This window comes from Erythrolamprus reginae, chromosome Z (assembly GCF_031021105.1).
Source record: "Erythrolamprus reginae isolate rEryReg1 chromosome Z, rEryReg1.hap1, whole genome shotgun sequence".
NCBI classification, from domain to species: domain Eukaryota; kingdom Metazoa; phylum Chordata; class Lepidosauria; order Squamata; family Dipsadidae; genus Erythrolamprus; species Erythrolamprus reginae.
Genome location: NC_091963.1, coordinates 6,147,338 through 6,161,137, shown reverse-complemented (window position 1 = coordinate 6,161,137; position 13,800 = coordinate 6,147,338). Strand labels below are relative to the sequence as shown.

At 38.7% G+C, this 13,800-nt stretch overlaps 1 long non-coding RNA gene across 1 annotated transcript; it reads right to left on the bottom strand.

The window, feature by feature from the left end:
• Window positions 1–438: 438 nt before the first annotated feature.
• LOC139153454 (uncharacterized) lies at window positions 439–13,648 on the bottom strand. Its single transcript, XR_011556833.1, has 3 exons — window positions 13,528–13,648; window positions 10,969–11,063; window positions 439–498 (listed from the first exon to the last, which is right to left on the bottom strand). It is a non-coding gene; the product is annotated as an uncharacterized lncRNA (long non-coding RNA).
• Between the last annotated feature and the right edge of the window lie 152 nt (window positions 13,649–13,800).

Genomic DNA, 13,800 nt, shown 5'->3' with positions numbered 1-13,800 from the left:
GCTGCACACGGCTGGCTCCTATTTAAATGGTTGTCCATTAAGACTCCAAGATCCCTCTCACAGTTACTACTGTTCAGCAATGTACCACATATACTGTACCTGTGCATTTTATTTTTTTATATATCTTTACATGTTACATGACTGTGTGCCAACACTAATGGTCAAGCCCGCAAATGCAGCCAAATGACCATGGGAAAGTGGTGGAACATCAGAACTTTGGAATTGGCTGCAACTAGGTTTTTTTTAAAGGGGCTCATAACTGGTTTTAAATCAAGGATTATTTTTAAAGTGTATTCCTTAGTTCTGATATATTTTGACCAATGCAGGTGATCCTTGACTTACGATCAAAATTGAATCCAAAATTTCTGCTCCTCAGCAAGAGAGAAGTAGTGGACCTCCTGTGCAAGGATTTTCTCCATCTTCTGAATTTACAACCATTGCCACTGGTTGGTGTTAGTGTTGTGCCATCTAGTGGCCTGCTGAGAAAATGCTCTGTATCTGACATATGGGAGAAGAGAAGAGAGAACAGAACAGGAAAAGAGAATAGAGTAGAGTAGAAACATGGTGAAGTGGAATGGAATAGGAATAGAGAAGAATAGAAGTGGAGTGATATGGAATGCAATAGAATAGGAAAAGAGAATAGAGTAGAGTAGAATAGAATAGAAACAGTGGAGTGGAATGGAATAGAATAGAATTTATTTTATTTATTTGTTTATTTATTTTGTCCAATACACAATACATATTGAAGAGAATAGACATGAAGTATTATATATAAAGAGAAGATATAAAAATAGATGAGAAGATATTTGAGGGAAGAAAAGATATATGATATATGAGATAGAGACAATTGGACAGGGGACGAAAGGCAGGCTAGTGCACTTATATATGCCCCTTACTGACCTCTTAGGAACCTGGAGAGGTCAATCGTGGATAATCTAAGGGAGAAATGTTGGGGGTTAAGGGTTGACACTACTGAGTCCGGTAATGAGTTTCACGCTTCGGCAACTCGATTGCTAAAGTCATATTTTTTACAGTCAAGCTTGGAGCGATTAATATTAACTTTGAACTTGTTGCGTGCTCTTGTGTTGTTGCGGTTGAAGCTGAAGTAGTCATTAACAGGCAGGACGTTGCAGCATATGATTTTGTGGGCAATACATAGATCGTGTTTTAGGCGTTGTAGTTCTAAGCTTTCTAGACCTAGGATTGTAAGTCTAGTCTCGTAGGATATTCTGTTTCGAGTGGAGGAGTGAAGGGCTCTTCTGGTGAAGTATCTTTGGACATTTTCTAGGGTGTTCTATAATAGGAAAAGAGAATAGAATAAAATAGGAAAAGAGAATAGAAAATAAAGTAGAATAGAGTAGAGTAAAATAGAATAGAAATAGAGTGGAATGGAATGGAATAGAAGAGAAGAGAATACAATAGAAAATTAGAATAGAATAGTGAATAGAATAGACAATTGAATTGAATTGAATTTTATTGGCCAAGTGTGATTGGACGCACAAGGAATTTGTCTTTGGTGCATACGCTTTCAATGTACATAAAAATACAAGATACATTCATCAAGATTCATAAGGTACAACACCAAATGACAGTCATATGGTACAAATAAGCAATCAGGAAACAATCTATCGATATAAATAATAAAAAATATTTATTTTTATCGTTTTCTTTTTTTTTTCTTTTTTTTCTTCTTGGAGAGGGGCAGCATACAAATCTAATAAATTATTATTATTATTGTTGTTGTTGTTGTTATTATTATTATTATTATTAATTATTAAAAGCCTCAAATGTCAAAGCACCCACAACGTCTGGAGGCAAGCCGTTCTACTGATTAATGGTTCTCACTGTCAGGAAATTCCTCCTTAGTTCCAGGTTGTTTCCTTCCCTGATTAGTTTCCACCCATTGCTTCTTTTTCTACCCTCAGGTGCTTTGGAGAATAGCCTGACTCCCTCTTCTTTGTTGCAGCCTCTGAGATATTGGAATACTGCTATCATGCCACCCATTTTCACTAGACTATATACAGTATACCCAATTCCTGCCACTGTTCTTCCTATGTTTATATTTCTAATCATCCTTATAGCTCTTCTCTGCACTCTTCCCTATAGCATACCAATGTAGCATATATGTTAGGATAGGATAATATTATATCTGTACTTCTAGCATAAATATGCCTTGCCCACTTTTGATTCCATTACAGCCAGGACAGGACTACACGTATTTCACATAGCTTAGCCTGCACTTCTGGTGAAATCTGCTAAAAGAAATAACTGACCATAAAACGGTTCAACAACATCCCCCTGATAACAAGAATGCATCACTCAAAGATGAAAGCTATACAACATACATTGCTTGAAGACAACATATATTTTTTTTAATATCGTGGTGACCAAAGCTGGATGGCGCATTCAAAGTGTGGCCTGATCTCGCTCTATCCACCATTTTTCACAATCAGAGTTACCATATTTTTCGGAGTATAAGACACACCTTTTTACTCCCTAACAGAGGCTGGAAATTCAGGTGCATCTTATACTCTGAATGTAGCTTTTTTTCCAAAGCTTTTCTTTCCAGCCCTAACCAGGTCCTAACGATGTTCCCAGCTCTTACCAACTTGCAAGCTCTTTCATTGTTACTCTCTGCAAAGAATGTTTTCCAAGCCCTAAGTCTTTGCAGGGTTGTTTTTATTGTTCTAACTTGCTCTGAATAAGTTTCTTCCCAGCCCTAACCAGGTGCTAACGATGTTCCGGGCTCTTACTGGACTGCAAGCTCTTTCACTGTTTTTCTCTCTCTGAATAATTTTTTTTTAAAGCCCTACTCAGGGGATAAAATAATGTGCTGAAGCAGACCAGACTAAGGATGCTAGCCAGATGAATACCTGGTAAGCTGATACTTTTCCCTATTTTCTTCCCCAAAAACTAAAGTGAGTCTTATACTCCGAAAAATAAGGAAATCCTTGACGTAACTATCATTTATTTAGTAATTTCAGTGGCACTGAAAATAAAAAAGTAACTTATGGCTGTTTTTTCCATACAACTGTCACAATATCCCCACAGTCATGTGATCAAAATTTGGGCACTTGGCAACTGGCAGGTATCTATGACTGTTGCTGTATCCTGGAGTTACATGACCCTTTTTTGCGACCTTGTGACAAGTGAAGTTGATGGGGCAGCCAGATTCGTTTAACTACCGTGTTACTAAATTAACTACTGCAGTGATTAATATCTGCGGCAAGAAAGTAACTTTTTCATCCATTTTTTTTTTGGTAAACAGTTAGGTAATCTTCAGAAAATAATGATGGTTTTATTACCAATTGTTTCTTTTCCTTTAATAGATAAATAACCTTTATATGCACATTTCATAAAAATTAGTAGATGTCTGCTTTCTTTTTGGCACAAGTTAGCAAACCAGGTTTTTGCTTCATTAAAATATCATTTTGGAGCCAAGCAACATGCTTTTAAAAGAAAGGGGCTCATTTAGGCTGTGAAACAATACCGGCAGTGTTTTAAAACTATAGACCTTTTGCCCCTCTTGAAAGAATACCTGTAATTATACTTAGCCTTCTTAGGAATCTTTTAAAAAACAAGACAGAAACCTGATTTTAATAGATAATTGCTCTAATTTTCCTTTTTGGTATTATTGCAAGCACTGTTGTTTTTCTTTTTTTAAAAAAAGGACAAAAACTAAAACCAATCAAACCAAATAAATGGAAATCACGAAACTTGTTATCTGCAATTTATTCAGTTTGATTGCCTTTGATTGAACAATGGATATTCAATACCCACTCCCCCCATTTCTTTAACACTTTTTACCTTTCTGTGGTGCTTTCAAAGTCAGATGAATTATCTGTCAACTTCATTCTGCAAAAATTATCAAACGGAGGCAAAAAGCATTGTACCCTAAACACTGAACAATAGCATGAATCTAAATTATATCAAGAGGAACATGGAACAATTTCTAAAGCTGCCCTTAAATCCATCTGCTAATTACAAAACAAACTCTTGCAAGTGACATCATAGCAGTGTTTCAGTATTTGAGAGGCAAGCAACTGTGTGCTTTTTGCCGACGATGTGAAACTTTTCAACACCACTGACAACACATTTACTCTCCAAAAAGACCTGGACTTTGTTTCAGACTGGTCTAACACCTGGCAACTTCAAATATCAACCAACAAATGCTCTACCTTCCACATCGGCAAAAAGAATCCAAACCACATTTATGAACTGAATAAACAAACCCTCACAGCCAACCCCCACTCAGTAAAAGACCTTGGAATACTAATATCAAATGACCTAAGTGCTAAAGCCCACTGCAACAATATCGCCAAAAAGGCTTCCAGAGTTGTTAACCTGATCCTACGTAGCTTCTGCTCTGGCAATCTCACACTACTCACAAGAGCCTACAAAACCTATGCCAGACCCATTCCCCAATACAGCTCATCTGTCTGGAACCCACACCACATCTCAGACGTCAACACTCTCGAAAACGTCCAAAGGTATTTCACCAGAAGAGCCCTTCACTCCTCCACTCGAAAGAGAATACCTTACGAAAATAGACTACCGTAACTATCCTGGATCTTGAAAGCTTAGAACTGCGGCGCCTAAAATACGATTTAAGTATTGCCCACAAGATCATGTGCTGCAACGCCCTTCCGGTCAACGACAACTTCAGCTTCAACAGCAACAACACAAGAGCACGCAACAGATTCAAACTTAATATTAACCGCTCCAAACTTGACTGTAAAAAATATGACTTTAACAATCGAGTTGTCGAAGCGTGGAACTCATTGCCGGACTCAGTGGTGTCAGCCCCCAGCCCCCAACATTTCTCCCTAAGACTCTCCACGATTGACCTCTCCAGGTTCCTAAGAGGCCAGTAAGGGGCGTAAATAAGTGCACTGATGTGCCTTTCGTCCCCTGTCCAATTGTCTTTCCTTATCTCATATATCATATATTTTCTCTCCTTCTACTTCTCTTCTTTCTTACTTTCTATCTTTATATACATTACTTAATGTCTATTCTCTTTCATATGTATTGTATATTGGACAAAGAATAAATAAATAAATAAATAAGTGTGTGGGGAGGGGATCAACCTATTATCCAAAACACCAGAAAGCAAGAGAAGAAATAACAGATAAAAACTAATCAAGCAGAGAAGCAAACAGCAACTAAATAGAAGTTTCCTGCCAGTGAGAACAATTAATCAATGGAACAGATTGCTTACAGAAGTTATAGGTTTTCCTGCACTGGAGGAAAAGTGGAGCTTTTTAAGAAGAGCTTGGATAGCCATTTGTCTGGAATGAAATTGGGTTTTCTGCCCGAACTGGGAGTTAGACTAGAAGACCTCTAGGTTCCCTTCCAACTTTGTTACCTGTTCGAAAAACAGAAAGTTTCCGGAAACCATTAATCACTAGAGAGAGATGAAATGAGACTGCCATATGTTTGCATTTCAACAATCGGATTCTTACGAAGATTCATCTATCTTTCTTCCTGTCAATTTGCTAAGAATAAAACCATCTGCTTTTAGGAGGGGCAGTGGATTCATTAAGTCCGAGAGACAGATTTAATCCAACCCACTCTCTTTATGTTGTTTAAGGTTTCCTACCATCTAACTCTGCATTTTTCATTCCGTGCCAGATTTCAACCTTATTATTGCTGTTTATTGTGGAAAGCATCCAGACAGAACAATTTCTCTTAAGTGCCAGTAAAACCCACTAGCAATTTATTATCGTTGTAACTAGAAGCAAATTAATTTCAATGAGACAGAGTTATGACTGAGGTAGCCTAAACTACGCTGCTCGGTTCTCTAAACAGCCCGCTTAGGAAGATGGTGCAGCGAGATATTAATTGAATAAATGTAAAAGGCTGCCCTTTGTACTCATAACATATGTGGTCTTGATCACAGACGTGTAGAATGTCACGTATAAAATGTAACATGGGCCCCATATTATTATTAGTGTATATATGGATGGATAAGAAGAAGTAAAAGTAAAACTTATGTGAGAAACGTAGAAGTATGGTTATGACTTAAATATTATGTTCTACTTAGTTTATATATGAAGGTTTTTTTATACAAGGTTAAACAAAATTTCTTCTTTTCATTTAAAGTAATAAGTTTATTTAAAGTAGTAATAAGGTATTCTTTTTTCTGTATGGAAATTTGACTTCTAGAATAAGTGGGGAAATTGCAACCCCAATTTTATGTTAAATGTATATTTGTCAGTTTTGTCTTTTTTATGAAAAATTAATAAAGTTTATTTAAAAAAAAAAGAACAGGGAGGGATGGGGCAGGTTTGAAAACTGAAAGCAAACTTTAATGGACAGAACTGGCAAAGCGTGGGTAGATTTCTTTTTTTATAGATACATTTTTAATTGATTTTAATATTTTAATTGATTTTGCACAACACATAACAATGTGCTCAATGCTCAAAGTGCCCACCACCAAACAACATTCATACCCCTCCACCAAAATGGGGGCATATTTTCTATATACCATTTTAACTTAAGAGCAATATATCTATTTACATATTATAATGTAATTCTAATTTTTGTGGGTAGATTTCAAAGTAAGAGCCAGGGATGAAATACAGTAGTACTGGTTCGACTCAGTTTGGCCATTTCAGACAAATGTTGTCCAATTTCTTCAGTGTTGGAGCATTCACATCTTCTGGAGGCAAGTCATTCCACTGGTTAATAGTGATGGGCGAACCCAACAGGGTTCGGCAAGTTTGGACGAACTTTACGCAAAATTTGTCCGAACCCGAACGGGGAATCCCACGAAGAGATTCCGGGGGCGGAGCTTTGACGTCACGTATACCGGCAGGTTGCTAAGGATGTCAAGGTGATCACTTCCTGGATTCCATGGAATCCAGGAAGTGGTCACCTTGGCGTCCTTAGCAACCTGCCGGTGATGTCAAGGCTCCGCCCCCGGAATCTCTTTGTGGGAGGGCTTCCCCAGCTCCTTCAAAGGGAGGTCTTCACATAAAAATAAACATTGTTATTTTTATGAAAAAGGACGCCGCAGAGGCGCTGCAAGTAAAGGGCGGTCCTTTCACATAAAAATAAACATGTTTATTTTTACGTGAAAGGACCGCCCTTTACTTGCAGCGCTGCTGCGGCGTCCTTTTTCATAAAAATAACAATGTTTATTTTTATGTGAAGACCTCCCTTTGAAGGAGCTGGGGAATCCCTCCCACAAAGAGATTCCGGGGGCGGAGCCTTGACGTCACCGGCAGGTTGCTAAGGACGCCAAGGTGACCACTTCCTGGATTCCATGGAATCCAGGAAGTGATCACCTTGACATCCTTAGCAACCTGCTGGTGACGTCAAAGCTCCGAACGCCGAACGCAAACCGAACTTTGCCCGAAGTTTCAAAAAATTTCGGGTTCGTGTTTGGCATACCGAACACAGCAAAATTTGGTACGGACACGAATTGTGCGGGTTCAGTTCGCCCATCACTACTGGTTAATTGTTAATTGTTCTAACTGTTTTTCAACTTCTTTCCTTTTGTCTTCATTTGCTATCTTCACTTTTTTCTTATTTTTTTCCTTTTTTCTTTCTTGTGTTGCACTCTAAAATCCAAACAAAGAAACAAGCAGCAGTTCACCTGCACGATACATTTCTCTCCTTCTCTGAGACGACACCCCTCCTCCACTCCCCCTTAAAAATAGCCTGGCAATTGTGATGAAGGTGTTGTGTTGTGTCTGTCTCCGTCTGCCTTGCGTGCTCCTATTACGATCTCTGGCTGCTTTATGGGATGCCTTTATCATCCGCTTCAAATTAGGGAACAAATATCCTGTTTGTTGTCTCTTTGCCACTCCGCATCCTAACCATCCCTTTCATGTCTTAAAATTTGTTCCCGAGTTTTTCAGATTCTTACAGCTGGCTTCCACAAAGGCTGAAAGCTCTACTAGCTCTCTTTACAGAGATGAAAAACACACACACACAAAAAAACCCAAACCTTAATGCAGCAAATGAAAAGAAAGGACTCTCCGATAAACATAGTTTTACATTAGCCAGAGAATGTATAAAAATTGTGTAAGGTGCCGTTCTCTATCCTGTCTACTGAAAAGAAGCCTCAAAACTTAGCCATGGATTTTGTAACTTCAATTAACCAGGATGATTAAAGAGCAACTTGGGTCAGTAAACGCTTGGAGGCTAAAATATATGAAGAATTGTTGGAGGAACTGGGTCTCCAAAAAGACCCGAACTCTGTTTCTGAGTGGTCCAACACATGGCAACTCCAAATCTCAACTAGCAAATGCTCTGTCCCACACATTGGGAAAAAGAATCTGAACTCCAAATACGAACTGAATAATCAAATTATCACAGATAATCCCCACTCGGTTAAAGACCTCAGTATACTAATAACAAAAGATTTAAGTGCCAAAGCCCACTGCAACAACATAGCCAAGGCTTCAAGAGTTGTAAACCTAATCCTACGTAGCTTCTGCTCTGGCAATCTCTCACTATTTACCAGAGTTTACAAAACTTTTGCCAGGTCCATCCTCGAATACAGCTCATCTGTTTGGAACCCATATCGCATCTCAGACATTAACACCCTTGAAAATGTCCAAAGATACTTCACCAGAAGAGCCCTTCACTCCTCCACTCGAAACAGAACACCCTACGAGACTAGACTTTCAATCCTGGGCCTAGAAAGCTTAGAACTAAACATGATCTAAGTATTGCCCACAACATCATATGCTGCAATGTCCTGTCTGTCGGCGACTACTTCAGCTTCAACCACAACAACACAAGAGCACCCAACAAATTTAAACTTAATATTAACCGCTCCAAACTTGAGTGTAAAAAATACAACTTCAGTAACTGAGTTGTCAAAGCATGGAACTCATTACCAGACTCCATAGTGTTATCCCCAAACCCCCAACACTTTACCCTTAGATTATCCACGGTTGACCTATCCAGATTCCTAAGAGGTCAGTAAGGGGCGAGTACAAGTGCACTAGAGTGCCTTCCGTCCCCTGTCCTATTGCTCTCCTATATTTCCTAGGCCTTTCTTCTATTCCTATACCTCTTCTTCTATTCTTTCATTGATATGTTCTATTACTATATCTTCTTTTCTATTATTTCTTAGGTATATTTTACTATGAGTATCTCCTCTATAACCTTCATCATGTATTTTACTATGTGTATATAGATATAGATATATATACCCACTAAAACCCTCATTGTGTATTGGACAAAATCAATCAATCAATCAATCAATATTTTAAATTTATTTATTTGTTTTGATTTGATTCATTCATTCATTCGACTTCTATGCCGCCCAATCCCAAAGAACTCAGGGCAGCTTACAACAATATAAAAAAAGTACAGTTAACAATAAAAAGAAGTCAAATACAAATTAAAACAATGACCCCTATTAAAACCCACCACTCAGCAATCCAATCAAAATATACATATCATTCAATACAATTTACCCATGAAAGATGTACAATTCATGCCCCCCAAGCCTGTTGGTAAAGCCAGGTTTTTGTAGCCTTTCAGAAGGACAGTAGGGTGAGAGCAGTATGGACCTTGGGGGGGGGGGGAGTTGATTCCATAGAGCTGGGGCAGCCACAGAAAAGACCCTTCCCCCCGGTCCTGCCAACCTGCATTGCTTAGTCGACAGAACCTGGAGGAGGCCAATCCTGTGTGATCTTATTGGTCTCTGGAAGGTGTGTGGCGGGAGACGGTCCCGTAAATTAGTTAGTTAGTTAGTTAGTTAGTTAGTTAGTTAGTTAGTTAGTTAGTTAGTTAGATAGATAGATAGATAGATAGATAGATAGATAGATAGATAGATAGATAGATAGATAGATAGATAGATAGATAGATAGAAAGATAGATAGAAAGGTAGGTAGGTAGGTAGATAGATGCAGATGATAGATAGACAGACAGACAGACAGATAGTCAGTCCAATACACATTAATACACAATGAAGGTTATAGTGGATATACTCGAAGTGAAATATATCAAGGAAGGAATAGAACAGAAAATACTGTATAGGAATAAAATATATCAATGAGAGCATAGAAGAAAAGATATAGTCTGGCCCCGAGCCATGCAGGATTTTATAGATAATAACCAACACCTTGAGTGTTCTGGACAAAAGAAGGATTTAAGTGGAACATAATAGCAGTGTCCCAATATCTCATAGGCTGCCAGTAAGAAGAAGAGATCAACCTATTCTACAAAGCACCTGAAAGGCAGGACAAGAAGCAACGGATGGAAACTCATCAAGGGAAGAAGCAACCTGGAACTGGGGAGGAATTTCCTGACAATTCAAGTTGGTCGGTTTAAGACAATTAACCAGTGGAACAACTTGCCTCTAGAGGTTGGAGATGCTCCATCCCTAGAAGTTTTAAAGAAGAGACTAGACAGCCATCTGTCTGAAATGGTATAGGGCTGGGATGGTGGACCTATGGCATGTGCGCCGGAAGTGGCACACAGACCCATCTCTCTGACCACATGAGCCGTAGCCCATTGCTCCTCCAGGTTTTGGGGCACTAGCCAGCTGGTGTTCAGATGCGCTGGAGGACCAGAAACCGGAAGAATAGCCGCCCGGTGCACATGTGCAAAGTGGGAAGATTATCTTCTGAGTTTTGCCATGCGTGCGCACCAGCCAGCTGGTCTTCATACCCACACATGTATGTCAGAAACCGGAAGACCAGCTGGGTGGTGCGTATGGGTGTGCCAGAAACCGGAAGATCATCTCACCACATGCATGAACACCGTGTGGCTGCTCTTTCCTATTTCTGGCACTTGTGCACACCTCCGTTTCGACCCTCGGTGCTCAAAAGTTTGGCAACATGGTTATAGCGGCTCCTGATTGAGTAGGCGGTTGATCTAGAACTGTGATGACAAATATTTTTTTCCTTGGGTGCCAAAAGACCATGGTTGCGCGCTATCGTGCATGTGCAAGTGCCCACATCCATAATTCAATGCCCGGAGAGGACGAAAACAGCTTCCCACCTCAACTTTTTCAGAGGCATCATCGTCCATCCTTTCTTCAGCAGCCACTTCTGGTGTCATAAACAACTGAGTGATGTCAAACTTTGCTTCGTCCACTTTAAGACAAGACAAGAATACACAACTTCAACAAAGCAGGCCCTTGGGAAATTTTCAATAACACACATATGTGTTTGCAGCTGAGTTTCTGCATCTTTTAAGGGAAGGTGAACCCTAGCCAAATTGTGCATAAATCTAGTTGTGATGGCATTGAGAGTTATCCATAGCCCTAGAATGTAGACCAAGAAGTCAACTTATTATTATTATTTTCTTTTAGTTTTGGATTTTTTAAATTTTTGTCATGTTTACGTAGGGTATACAGTATTGGAGGTGGTGAGCCTTTGAGAAAGCTGCATGCAATAAAACTTCACTTAAATGTATGTGTTTGTTTTATTGATTGCATGAAATATTCTAATTTTCTGAGATTGTGGATTTGGGGGTTTCATGAACTGTACCTCATAATCACAATTATAGCAAATAATGGCTTGAACTATCTTACCTCGCATGTAATGAGTCTGTCTCATATTAGTTTCACCTTTTAAGTTGCATTATTGAAATAAATGAACTTGCATAATGTTCTAATTTTTCAAGTTTCATTTATATATATTCCACCTATCATCTATCTATCTACCTGACTACCTACCTATCATCTATTATATCTATCATATACATCATCTGTCCCATCTACCTACCTATCTATCCTATCTATCATATACCTACGTACATATCATCCATCCTATCTATCCTATCTACCTACTTATTATCTATGTATCATCTATCTACCTATCTATCCTATCCACCTATCATCTACCTACCTACCTACCCATCTATCTATCTATCTATCTATCTATCTATCTATCTATCATCTACCTACCTACCTATCCTATATATGTATCATCTATCTACTACCTATTTACCCTATCTACCTACCTATCTACCTATCTATCATCTACCTATCTACCTATCCTATGTATGTATCATCTATCTACTACCTATCTACCCTATCTACCTATCATCTACCTACCTTTCTATCCTATCTACCTATCATCTACCTACCTACCTATCTATAATCTATCTACCTTATCCACCTATCTATCTATCCTATCTACCTATCATCTATCTACCTACCTACCTATCATCTATCTACCTACTTATCTATCATCTACCTACCTATCTATCCATCTATCTATACTATCTACCTATCATCTATCTACCTACCTAGCTATCCATCTATCTATCTATACTATCTACCTATCATCTACCTACCTACCTACCTATCCATCTATCCTATCTAGCTATCATCTATCTACCTACCTATATATCATCTACCTACCTACCTACCTACCTATCTACCTATCATCTACCTACCTACCTACCTACCTATCTACCTATCATCTACCTACCTACCTACCCATCTATCTATCCTATCTACCTATCATCTACCTACCTACCTATCCATCTATCTTTCCTATCTACCTATCATCTATCTACCTACCTATCTATCATCTATCTACCTACCTATCTATCCATCTATCTATCCTATCTACCTATCATCTATCTACCTACCTATCATCTATCTACCTACCTATCTATCCATCTATCTATCCTATCTACCTATCATCTATCTACCTACCTAACTATCCATCTATCTATCCTATCTACCTATCATCTATCTACCTACCTACCTACCTATCTATCCATCTATCTATCCTATCTACCTACCTATCTATCCATCTATCTATCCTATCTACCTATCACCTATCTACCTACCTATCATCTATCTACCTACCTATCTATCCATCTATCTATCCTATCTACCTATCACCTATCTACCTACCTACTTACCTACCTATCCTAGCTACCTATCATCTACCTATCTACCTATCATCTATCTACCTATCTATCTATCCATCTATCTATCCTATCTACCTATCATCTATCTATCTACCTACCTCTCTATCCATCTATCTATCCTATCTACCTATCATCTATCTACCTACCTATCTATCATCTACCTACCTACCTATCTATCCATCTATCTATCCTATCTACCTATCATCTATCTACCTACCTATCTATCATCTATCTACCTACCTACCTATCATCTATCTACCTACCTACCTACCTATCTATCCATCTATCTATCCTATCTACCTATCATCTCCCTACCTATCTATCATCTATCTATCTATCCTATCTACCTATCATATATCTACCTACTTACCTATCTATCACCTATTATATCTTGGACCTTGTGTTTCCAATCACAATTGGCCAATAAAAAATTATATCTTCTATTCTATTCTATCCTGTCTTATTTATTTGTGTTGTCAACTATGTATTGGAGGTGTACAAAGATATAACATACAAAGATACAAAGATATTCCCTCTCCCAGGGACGCCTTTATATACATGATATTATTAAAAGAGAAACATTAGGACAAGGGACGGTAGGCACGCTGGTGTAGTCTGACCACTGCGCCTAGTCTTTATAAAATAAATAAATAAAAACAATATAATTACGTTTTAGCCTCCAGTCCCTTAATCATCCTTGTGGCTCTTCTCTGCGCTCTTTCTTAGAGTCTCAACATCTGTGTTGGTTGGGTTTTAAAAATAAAAAACATCGTGGCGAACCGAACTGGACGCATTATTCCGAGACTCATTAATCCAGACCGGTTTTTAGCGGATCCTCGTTTTCTCACGCTCCCCCCCCCCCCCTCCAACGCAGAGCTTCTCTTTTCTTTGGGAAATTGGGGGCCGGCAAGGGTCGTGCGGACAAGAACTACAATTCCCAGG